Source organism: Schistocerca cancellata, chromosome 11, assembly GCF_023864275.1.
Source record: "Schistocerca cancellata isolate TAMUIC-IGC-003103 chromosome 11, iqSchCanc2.1, whole genome shotgun sequence".
Classification (NCBI taxonomy): Eukaryota; Metazoa; Arthropoda; class Insecta; order Orthoptera; family Acrididae; genus Schistocerca; species Schistocerca cancellata.
The window spans coordinates 55,375,259-55,387,160 of record NC_064636.1 but is presented as its reverse complement, the minus strand read 5'-3'; the positions used below and the strand labels follow the sequence as shown (position 1 = coordinate 55,387,160).

The 11,902-nt window shown below is 36.7% G+C and overlaps 1 long non-coding RNA gene across 1 annotated transcript; it reads left to right on the top strand.

Annotated features, from left to right (window-relative positions):
* Positions 1–1,686: 1,686 nt before the first annotated feature.
* LOC126108540 (uncharacterized) lies at positions 1,687–7,839 on the top strand. The gene is made up of 3 exons (XR_007523545.1): positions 1,687–1,793; positions 4,253–4,392; positions 7,673–7,839. It is a non-coding gene; the product is annotated as an uncharacterized LOC126108540 (long non-coding RNA).
* Positions 7,840–11,902: the final 4,063 nt, after the last annotated feature.

Sequence of the window (11,902 nt, the reverse complement as noted above, 5' to 3'; positions counted from 1 at the left end):
CATCTGAGAAGACGCTAAAATTCGTTGGCTGAATGCCAGTTTTATCAGATTCTTTCATTGCAGTTCTCGTGTTCGCGGCATACATAAAAACTTGCATAAACAAGGATGAGGGTTGTCAAAAAGTGACAGCTTTCCTTCGGTTCGATCTGAGCCCCCTTCTCACTTCGTCTTCATAATGCAAACCCAAGGGTATCATGAATGCTACATCCAGGTGCTGGCGATTATGTGAGCAATGTGCCAGAATGCACAGCAAAATAACACCGTTGTTCCAAGCTAGTTCGATCACCTCCAACAAGTTTTTCGTATGAGTCGCATGCTCAATGCTCATCAAGGAGCAACAGTGTTGCTAAGCATCGCCTCTGCACCCTGCAACCCCCCCCCCTCCCCCCCCCCCCCCTCCGAGACACCATCGTCCGCGTTTGCGATTGGAGTGGTGCAACCCTGTGTCGCCGTAGGCACATTTCTGTCCCACTTGGCTGTGTTCGACACTTGGAGGCAGAGACCGGTCATTTCAAAAGAGATAAACGGCACGCTATTTCTCCACTTCTATAGAAATCTCAAAAAGCAAACATAATTGAACTAAACTAGTTCTGGAGTAGCACAAACTCGCAGACCCATACTGGATCCGTAGCTGCTTACGAAACTTCCTCGATAAAGATTTTTCGGATGAAGAAATTGCCAGAAAGGTGCAAAGTGTGTGGCAGGAATTAAGGGCTATTGATTACTAAGACTACTTTAGTACCGCACAACAGTGTGCGTTTAGAACAAAAACTGCTTGTGCTGTCTGATAGCCATTAGTCTTTTTGCTCATAAATAAAAAGCAAATCAAAATTGTCAATGTTAATAACAATGAGTTAAAAAATAAAGCACATGTTGGGTAGTGAGAACCATAACAAAGTAGGTGACTATGTTTCTTTGATACGCTTTGTAAACTTAAAAACTTTTCAGAAATGAGATAGATGCATAAATTACACATACTGTACACGAAATGAGACATTTTGTATCAGAGTGTTCAAGTAACGAAGTTTATTATTTAAACAGTTTCGATATTGTTCAAATTTTGTACAAATTCCACACATGAGACGCGTAATATTTTAAATATGGGATTAAAAGAACGTTGTGGCTACATCGTTCTTTCCATTTCTGGTGATAGCAAGGTCTGATTTATGTAAGATTAAAAGTCAGGGAGAATGATGTTGAAACGTGACCTGCAGTAAGGATTTGCAGGTTAAATAGAAAATTGTACTCCTTAGGTTCTCGGCTGATTTTTCACTCTGCGAAAGTAAAGAAAAAAGTTACATCCGTCTGTATGTATTAATTTTTATAAAAAAATTTGATTATGATGCCTCTCTCTTGGACGATTTTGCGATATCAGCTTTTATTACTGCCACATGTTGCAGTGCAAAAATTGCAACTATTTTTCCAATTTTTGAATGAGAGATGTATTAATACAGGAATAATAGCCAAAACAGTACACAAACAACTGTGAGTACTGTAAGTTTTCGCTATCTGCCACCAGAAAGTGCTGCGAGCTTCAGAAACTAGACAATGCAATCGGCACAGAGATCAGCTGTCGCTAGACGCAAGTGCAAACTACTTCCTAATAATATCTTTGGACTGGGGTACATTCGAATTCCGCGAAGTTGCAATTTAAAGCGGCGTGCTGGCAAAAGTTGATGAGGGGATGCAATTGTCAGCATTGCACAGTAATTTTTAAGGATGTTAAAATGCTTTATCTGTTTGTCAGAGAGTCGCCCTTCAGCCTTATAGCATCCGTCAACTTAATATAAGACGTAAGTCGTGTAGTAAGAATATACACGTGTTTATTGTGACGGTAGGCGTCACTAAATTTGTGTACTCTTCCGAGTGGCAAGGTTTGAGAGTACAAAAAACATTGAACTTGTGGAGAAGGAACATGGCTTACTATTTTGTACTTCGAGCAGATGTGTTATTTCCATTTTGTAGGTGTACAGCGTGCATTCAGGCTGAAAACGTAGAGTGTGGTCCCTAACCGGAACCCTTGTCTTAAGTACTTGAAATTGAGGCAAAGCATTTTCATATGTTTACGAAACATCGTTGGCGTTACAGTGTGACGGTGCCCCCTTCATTCTTTCTGGAGACATACCTATCTGTAGCGCAGCATGAGGCCTAGGTGAAGTGTCATTGTGGTTGAAAGGTTTGGAGAAGATAAAGACTGTGAATGGGAAATAAAAGTTGTGGTCACTGATCTATACTGCAGCACGATGTTTATGTTCGCCTCATATTTAATGCACTCTTCATTATAAAATGCAAAACCTGCAAATTAAACTCGGAGATGTTTCGTAGTAGACAAATGTCGAAGTATTCGGTGCATATTATCGTAAATCAGCAATATTTTTGCTTAAGCCGTATGCTGTTTTCATTTTGTTTTTGTTAGCATTTTGCCGGCCGCTGTGGCCGAGCGGTTTTAGGCTGCTACGGTCGCACGTTCGAATTCTGCCTAGGGCACGGATGTGTGTAATGCCCTTAGGTTATTTAGGTTAAAGTAGTTCTAAGTCTAGGGGACTGATGACCTCAGATGTTAAGTCCCATAGTGCTTTGAGCCATTTGAACCGTTTGTTAGTGTTTTGATGACTGTACTGTATTGCGTATGATGTAAAGTCATGTTTTCGATTACTTTCACTGCCACTACCTAAATGACACGATTTTAGATAAATACATTTGAAAGTAAATAATTGTTTTGTAAACTTTGCAGTGTATGTTATATATCGAAATACTGGGTTATAATCAAGCAAATTTAACTCCTTAAGTTGGAACTCTATATGGTAAACTGCCTAAGTACTATCTCCCAGCCGCATTTGTTACATTTGAGTCAGTAATACCCAGTCGCATATTGCGTTCAGTGAGTACTGCCATGGAAAGCGGTAAGTGATTTAGAATGTGTGAAGGTATATAGAAGCAACAGCAGCCACTACAGTTATAACAAATTATGGCACACACTGACAATTACAGGAACTACTTTAAATATGTATATTAGGAGACAGTTACATTGAAAAAGTCTGTGCCCCTTCTCTTACATTAATCAGCTGGTGCTTTTATCAAATACTTCAAGCAAAGCATTTCTGCTGCAAAAAGTGTAGACATTTTGTGTATAGAAGCAAAGTTGCATGGAACAGTTCTGTTCATTAAATAAGTTACTCAGATTTTTGACAACTGGACAATTTTGTTGTCATGGATGGCATAGTTACACTACAGTTTTTCATCCGTCAAAAGCTGATGTAACAAAGAGTATAAAAAAGGAAAGATCGTCATACTAATAGTTGTTTCACCTTCCATTTAAATGTAAACATCACAAGTTGTGAGTTCGTGTGAAGTAGAATCTTTTTTTTTTTTTTAACTTAAATTTAATTTTATTATGAGACATCTTTGAATCAGTAGGTAACATAAGTATATGGCACTTTGTTTCGACAACCTTATAGAAAAGGTTTGTTGCTCACAAGTAAAATAAATTTCAGTACAGTATTATGTTAAAGTACGGAGTACTTAATTTTTTCATTTGAAAAATATACAGTTGACTTCTTACCAACTTTCAAACATGTCTAAATTGCCTGCTAACTCATAAGGTGCCCTTAACATGTTTGATGTTTGGATCTGGAAGAATAGAAAGAACTCTTGAAGTTCTGTGGGGTACATCCCTGTCATCAACTTTAAATGCCTTTAAGTCCCTTGCAGATCTCATACACATAATGTGTATTTCCCCATTGTCTTCAACACTTCTCTGTGCAATTGTACCCTATCTGTATTTAGAGGATTTATTTCTAACAGTTTGGAACTCCACTACAATAAATATTCCTGGTAAGACTTTTTCCACAGTTGGTCCTGAACCTGTAACTTCTTGGGGATTGTGTGTGAACAGATCAGAATAAGATTCCTTATGACTCATCTCAGAATCTGTGTAGCTGAGAGGACATACATCGGGTGAATGTTGAAAAACCTGCACTTTCTCTAAATCCGATTTTTGAAAACTTGTCCCACATTTTGCGTTGTATGTACTGTAATCATTGAAGTAATGCTTGCTGTGATTACTTTTCATCTTTTTGACAGGTTTCCAGTGTGTGTCCAAAAGGTCTGTTTTCATCAATATGACATCTTGTCAGTATAAAAAAGATTGGTCCAGAAACATCTGATTTGGCACAGTCTAAACATATCTCCACATTGCTGATGACGACTTTCCTTTGCTTAACTTTGTTACAAACAGCCCTTTTTGTTACAGCTCCGATGCCATCCACTGCACCTTTCCCATGTGATGTTGCAAAGAAAAACCATTCTCAAGACACTCTAAAGTCTTTCATTATGTAGCAAGTTTGTTCTTAAATTGGCGTGGACAACTATCAGAAAAAAATTCTAATAGAGGTAAAGCTTGGAAGCTCTTGTTTCAGCTTACTTATTACCATCTTCAAACAATCATAAACTGGGTACTTGCCATGGCACAATTCATTGCCCACAACTGCAAATGACTGTAGTCTTGTTTTCAACCTAGCACAAACACTGACACATTTTAAATTATGTATGTACAAAGTCTATATTTTACTAACAGTAATTTCACTTTCCTATGCTACATAATTTTAATTTCAGTAATGAATTAATATGTAACATGTATGATACCATTTATTGTTATAAAATTCAATAAATAACAATGTATTTTGTGTTAAGTCAAATTTGTATAGCTGGGAAAAATGTCCTTCCGAAACACTGCAGCTATTCACTTTCTTGGATGCAGCATTTAATCTAAAAGCTAAAAAAATCTGTTATGCCCTTATTTATGTACTAAACAGATGCAGTTAACCAATTAAAAAATTTGCTTAGTGAAACATAAACATCAGAGCAGGAATTAATCTTTACATTCAAGTATATAAAAAAAAAAAAAAAACTGTGCTTTTTCTTGTTCTTCCATAATGCTCAGTAAAATAATTAATATTGAAAATATGGAAACATGATATTACTATTTAAATGCATAAAAAAATCCCTGTTGCTTGTAACAGTTTGCAGAATATATGTTGTACCCTAGTTTTCCATTTCTAATTAAAGTTTTTTTACCAAGATTTCACAGAAAAGTGTCCTTCCATAACAAAAAAATAGCACGGCCTGACCCATCTCTGTAATATGGACTCCAGAGGGCACTTTGCATCTCACTTTGGGTCAGTGCTGCATAGTTTTCTGCAAAATCTATTTGCAATATCACTTAATCGTCACTAACTGATGCTTTAACAGTTGTCATTGCATCCTTTTGAAAAAGAAGTATTCTGTTTTTTTTTTTTTTTTGTTGAGTCGGAAGTTCAGAGATAGCTTCATCAAGACTTACACTAGCAGTAATCTGTTTGGGGATGATAACTCATATTGGATCCATTGTCTCCAAGATAATATTCCGCATAAATCAAACTTTCTACCAGTTAGTGTGTGCATTCATTTGTCATGCATATTTCACTTTCCACGTCACATCAAACAAAATCTGTAAGGTCAGTGTGAGTAGTTGGAAAACTACCTATTTTTGTCTGAATGGCCTCATGATAAAGCTGAAGCTAGCATGTTATTTGCACACACACACATAACATTGTAAGGCATTTCAGAATTTAGAACATTTTTAGGTACCAACTCATAAAATTTTGAAATGTTGATATCAGTATCTTGATTCTCGTGCTTAAAAAGAAATATCCTTCCATAACTGTCATATTTGTCCGATGTTGGTGCAAGCGAACTCGTATCCCAGTTTCATGGCCTACAGTACACTTGGTCTTTTATACCAGGTGTTTGCCTCCTGATTTCATCATTTGTGAAAAAGTTTTGTATTTTGAGCAGATTATCACCTGTAAGTTTACAAGAAGTTTTCTTCTCTGCTGAGAAAAATCTGCGTTACTGTTTTTTTTTTTTTTTTTTTTGGGGGGGGGGGGGGGGCGGGGCCAGTTGCGGGCTTGGAGGAAGCATCTTCTTTACCCAAGAAACTGCTCTGCTTAGTGACTCAGGACATGTATAAGATCCTTGCTGGGAAGCACAGGTCTCAAGCTGATCTTCAATCGGTACAGATTTTAACTCATTTTTCTTAGTTTCCTTCATTCAATGTCCCAATAAAGATTTTTCGCTGGAGAATGCCTTCATATTTTCCCATCTGTTTTTTTGTCCCTTTTTTCTTTCTTTATGGTCGTTGTAGTTGCTGGCATCTTTAAACTATCCTCGAAGTTTTCTTATACCCTCTGCTGATGTTATTTCCCCTATTTTGTGAATAAATAGTGAGTTTTTATTTAGTATAAACTATCAAGGCACTTGTACCAACCAACATAACTTAAAAATGACAAAAGAAACTGTCACGGGTAGGACAAGATTTCTTTTCATATTTTTAAATGGCGATTTAATAATTGGAAGCTGCCTTATGGGTTACTGGATGTTTTTATTTGTTTTTCTTACTTGTAACCTAAAATACACATTATTGCTATAATTGCTGGGTTAGATGGTAAACTTTTCATGTTTTTGTCACAGGTGGGACACTAAATGCGCATTTACTATTGTCAGTTGCGGCATGCTTAATAACTTCCCTTTCTTTTAAAAACTGAAGTTTATGTGACAGATAATGTTCTGCTCTTGAAACCTGACAATTAAAACAACAAAAAAATCAATGCAACCCAAATGTAAATAGTTGCCAACAAGCAAACCTCTTGTTTTCCATCTGCAAAACTGCCAACTTTAACTGTATTTCCTCAACAAAGTTTGTAATTTTAATAATTTTTTTCAGGACAATAAGATTTAACTTTTGTAGAGTCAAAAGAACTATTTCCAAAAATTAAAAAAACAAGCCTGAGTCTAAGTTTGAAATGGAACTGCCCAAATCAAAATGCCAAAGTCACTTTTATGTCCACAATAGGCTCTCAGAAATGTTTCATAAAGATTAACTTTGTTGTATAATGCATTATATTACCGGCCAGTTTTGGCTTGTTTATTTGTAAATGCAGTTGTGTTGGTGAGATGTGTTATGTTTCTGACTGCCTGTGGTGGACATAAAAAAAAGATATTTAGTATTAAGAAATTGTCTTGGCTGTGGACTCACAAATGAAGGAAATGAATGAAATCTCATTACGAGCTATTGAACATTTGAATTAGCTGTGTTTAAGGTGCAAATTTTTCGTGTTCAAATGGATTTCAGTTGTGTGGGACTGGGTATACATTAACAGGAATCTTAGTCTAATGCATGGTGGTTTATTAAAAATCAGTGCTGAGCATTTCATTACTAATTTCTTCACCTGAAAATGTAACTAGAAAATTCAGTGTAACTTGTAAGTTGTGTATTTGAATACTTGCAACAATTATGTGAAAACTATTTCTACATTCAATATTATGAGAAGGAAAGTCACTACTCACCATATAGCGGAGATGCCGAGTTGCAGACAGGCACAACAAAAAGACTGTCACAATTAAAGCTCTCGTCCATGGGCCTTCGTCTATAATATATACTCTCTGTGCGTGCGTGTGTGTCTATTGTTGACGAAGGCCCTTGGCTGAAAGCTTTAATTGTGAGAGTATTTTTGTTGTGCCTATCTGCGACTCAGCATCTCCGCCATGTGGTGAGTAGCAACTTTCCTTCTCATAATTTTGTTCCATTCCGTCCTGTATTTCCAGTTGTTCTATTTCTACATTCATTTTTCAGGTGGCAATTGTGTACTGTTGAAGAACTCCCCATTTACAAAGTTAAAGTCTGTTTGGGGAATGAGAGGTGTGTGTCGGGGATACTTGCTGGTGAACACTTTCAGTTTTCAAAATCTCTAATGAGATTTTCTTTCTGCTGCTGTTTCTCGTTCAGTGCGGCAACCAGGAGAATGCAGTTACCAGGTACTGCTGCCACATTTATGTTTGAAGTATACTGGCTGTAGAAAGCTTGTACCTAATGCCATATTCTCCCACTTTTGTGATAGGTTGTTACCTCAGGAGTTGGTATTACATGGTGTAGCTGGGGATTGGTGATAAAGTAAAACATCAGATTTAAGTTGAAATTTCTGGTATCTCCACCAAACATTGCATTTAGTGGTTGGAAGCTCAAAAGCAGGTAGACAGAATACACGTAGACAATGCCGTCAACACCCTGTAAGTTTGAAATGTGTGTAATTTGGTTTGAGACTGGAATATAAGCAACAAGTAATTGTTAGGTGCTGCTCATAGATGAAGGGAGTGAAACTGTGGAAGTAGTAATGGTGGTCCACATACTGGGAGAGCTGATTACTTGTATGGGTAAGGTAAGTTGTAACGATACCTTGAACAGTGTACTTTGTTAGATTCCTTAGTTTTATTCTACTTTTCAGGTGTCCCCTTAAAAAACTGATAGTTGTCAAACGGAAGTTGTGATTTTTTTTTTTTTTTTTTTTTTAAATTGTTCAGATCTACATCTACACGAATACTCTGCAAACTCAGTGCCTGACAGTGGGTTCATCGAACCTTTTCTGCAAAATTCTTTATTATTCCACTTTCGAACAGCGTGTGGTAATAACGAACACCTACATCTTATTTTATTGTGATGATTGTTTGTCCCTATCTAGGTTGGTGTCAATAAAATATTGCATTTTTAGGAGAAAGTTGATGATTGAAATTTTGTGAGAGTATTCCACTGCAACGAAAAAGCTCTTGTTTCACTGGTGCCTGTCCCAAATCCTGCTTCGTGTCTGTGGCACTCTCTCCCCTATTTTCCGATACTATAAATCATGCTGCTCTTCTTTGAACTTTCTTGATATAATCTGTTAATCCTATCTGGTAAGCATCCCAGATCATGCAGCAGTACTCCAAAACAGGACGGACAGGCATAGTGTAGGCATTCTCTTTAGTAGATCTGTTAAATGTTTTAAGTGTTCTGCCAGTAAAACGCAATCTTTGGTCTGCCTTTCGATGTGTTCTTCCAATTTAAATTGTTTGTAATTGTAATTCCTAGGTATTTAATTGAATTTACGGCATTAAGATTCAACTGATTTATTATGTGACGGAAGTTTCCTTTTAGCACTTGTGTGACTGACCTCACATCTTTCATTATTTAGGGTGAATTGCCAATTTTTGCACCATTTAGATATATTTTCTAAATTGTTTTGCAATTTGTATTGATCTTCTGACGAGTACATCTGCAAACAACCCACGAACGGGTATCTGTTTGTCTCCTAAATCATTTATATAGATAAGGAACAGAAGAGTGCCTATAACACTACCTTGGGAAATGCCAGAAATCACTTCTGCATTATGTTAAGATTGCCAGTAATTTCTATAAACATATTACCAGTTTTGACATATCAAGGGGAAACCTTGAAAAAATGTTGTCATTTTTATGTATGAACCACAACAGCTTTAGCACTCACTCACTCCCCCCCCCCCCTTTTCCTTGCAAGTGAAATAAACCATGCCAATTATTTGTGTACATCATAGGTACACATTACTCAAAATAAAACAAAGGAGGTTATTTTTTCCTGTAAGTTCTTTACACTGTTATCTTTAAAGTAGACAATTGAAAACGTGGTGCTGTCATAAATTGTGGAAAAAAATTTAAATATGACTATCAAAAATTTTGGAAATGAATTCAGGGTTTTTCTTCAAACAGAAGTATTTTATTTTCAAAGTTAAGTCACAAGAGTAGCTTACTTTTTAGTTAAGCATGTTTCAAGACAGTATACAAAATTTCAGCTCTCTATCTTTAAGGGTATACGGAACGCCCTATGCTTACAATGTTAAATTGAGCTAAAAGTTAGGAACATTTTCTCATTTGTTATTTGGACGATACTCTTAATTTTTCACATAACGCAGAGATATGTTCTGCTTTTATGCTGAAGTATTAATTTTGAAAAAATAATGTATAGTTTTTCAGATATTTTATTTTTTGTAAATGTTAAAAAAGTTATACATTTTAACAAGTATTTTAAAATTTACATCCATTAATACAAAATAATTCCACATATCTTTTAATTCAGATATATTAGAAGGTCTTAAGGAACAACTACAGAAAATTTCATCTTTCTACTATAAGTAGGCCCTGAGAAAATGTACCTTATACACAAAAAAACCAAAGTTACGGGAAATTAGCTTCAAAGTTTTTACTTCAGTACAAGCCTGCTCCATAGCTTGTATCATCAGAATCGTCCAACAGCTTCCTCTTGATGGCTCTGCTATGCTGTCTAGCCATCTTTGAATATACTTTTATGGCAATATCTGAAGACCTGAGCCGTTCCTTGTCCAAACAAAGCCTAGTTGCGGCAGTTCGTAGTCCTACACGGAGCCCCAACTTCTGCAGAACTTTGCACTTTGTTATATTGCCCTGATTGAATGATGAAACAGCATCATAAACAACAAAGTGAAGTGTGTTTATACCCACAAACACAGTTTCAGGTAGTCTATTCCATATCACATGGTTCACACACTCATTTGTATTTTGAGTCCGGCCATGAAGACATTTCTTTAGTAGACTAATATCTGCGAGGTCTCGAAATATTAGTTTTATTTCATCCATTATGGCAGGTGGCAGGTGATGAGGGTGATTGAATTGTTTCTTAGTTACCTTGCCTCTGTTGTACTTGCACCAACTATCGTCTCCTTTTGGACATAGCCCATGTTGGGGATTCTCATTGTTTGAAGCTGTATGAAAAAACAGAGCCCAGACTGCTCTTCTCATTAATTCTGCATCTGCTGTATTCTGTCTTATTGCTAGACCATAGCACTTCTGAATATGATCTATTGTAGCATCTGTCAGTCTATTTTTCCCATCTAAAGTTTTTCCATCGCTCAATTTCTTGCCTTTCATGCTAGCCTTGAGCTGTCGAAGTATTGATCCCATCCTTTTCTGAACCTGCCCAACACACTCCGGTTTGGAAATTTTCACATCGTTACCATAGGGTCTCAGTTCCTCAATTTCTTTGAAAGCCTTTGAGTCACCATCTCCAAGATAATTTATGTATCTAACGTTGTACCATTTTACTGAGCGTTGATAAATACTTCTTACACCAGCAACTTCCATACCACCACTTGATCCATAGTAATTTGCCATGCACTCCTCTTCATGTTTATTTTTCATTTTCTCCTTGCATCTGCAATGGTTGGAAAGTATTGCCACATCAACTACCTTACCAGTGTCCACACTTGTAGCTGTTACTACACCATTCAGAGATGTGTGGCCTCTCTTCTGCCAGCTTCCATCAAAAGCTATGGACAAGTCTCTATTATTATTTTCAACAACTGCTTCCTCAACAGCATCTTTCATGTTTTCCTGTGCCACATCTTCTACAGCAGAGCCTATTGCGATTATGTGTTTGTTAAATTTTGAAGGTGGAGGAGGGAGGTTCATCACACCACACAACATGGCACCTGCAGCCCTGCCGTTTCCTATACACCGTAATCCGTAAACCAGTCTAATGTTTATATCGTATATTTTACCTGTATCTGCAGTAACATGTGAGGAATTGAAGAAAGTAACACTGTGTTTGCAATAACTGCACATCAACTCTAATTCACAAGCAAGTCCTACATGTAAGTTTGTTTTCAATGAAACATCACATTTTCCACATTGTTTGTAGCACACATTGTTCTCCAAAACGTCTGATAATAAAGAGACGTTAATTACCTCATATTTTGTAGTCCCAGCATTTAGTTTCTTGTATTCTTCTTCAATTCCAGCTAGTTTTCTTCTTGAAGCACTTACCGGTGTAGTGGCAGCAGCATCACTCAATGTATCACTACCAGTGCTGAAGTTGGTCGCTACTGGGACATCAGATACTGATGAAGATGAATCAGACGAATTTTTAGTACACTTTACTTTCTTGCACCAATGTACACACTTTCTAAATACCTTCAGACTAGGTCTTGGCATGTTGAAGGAAAGAAAACTCAATGACTTCTCCACATACGATTTTCACAACAA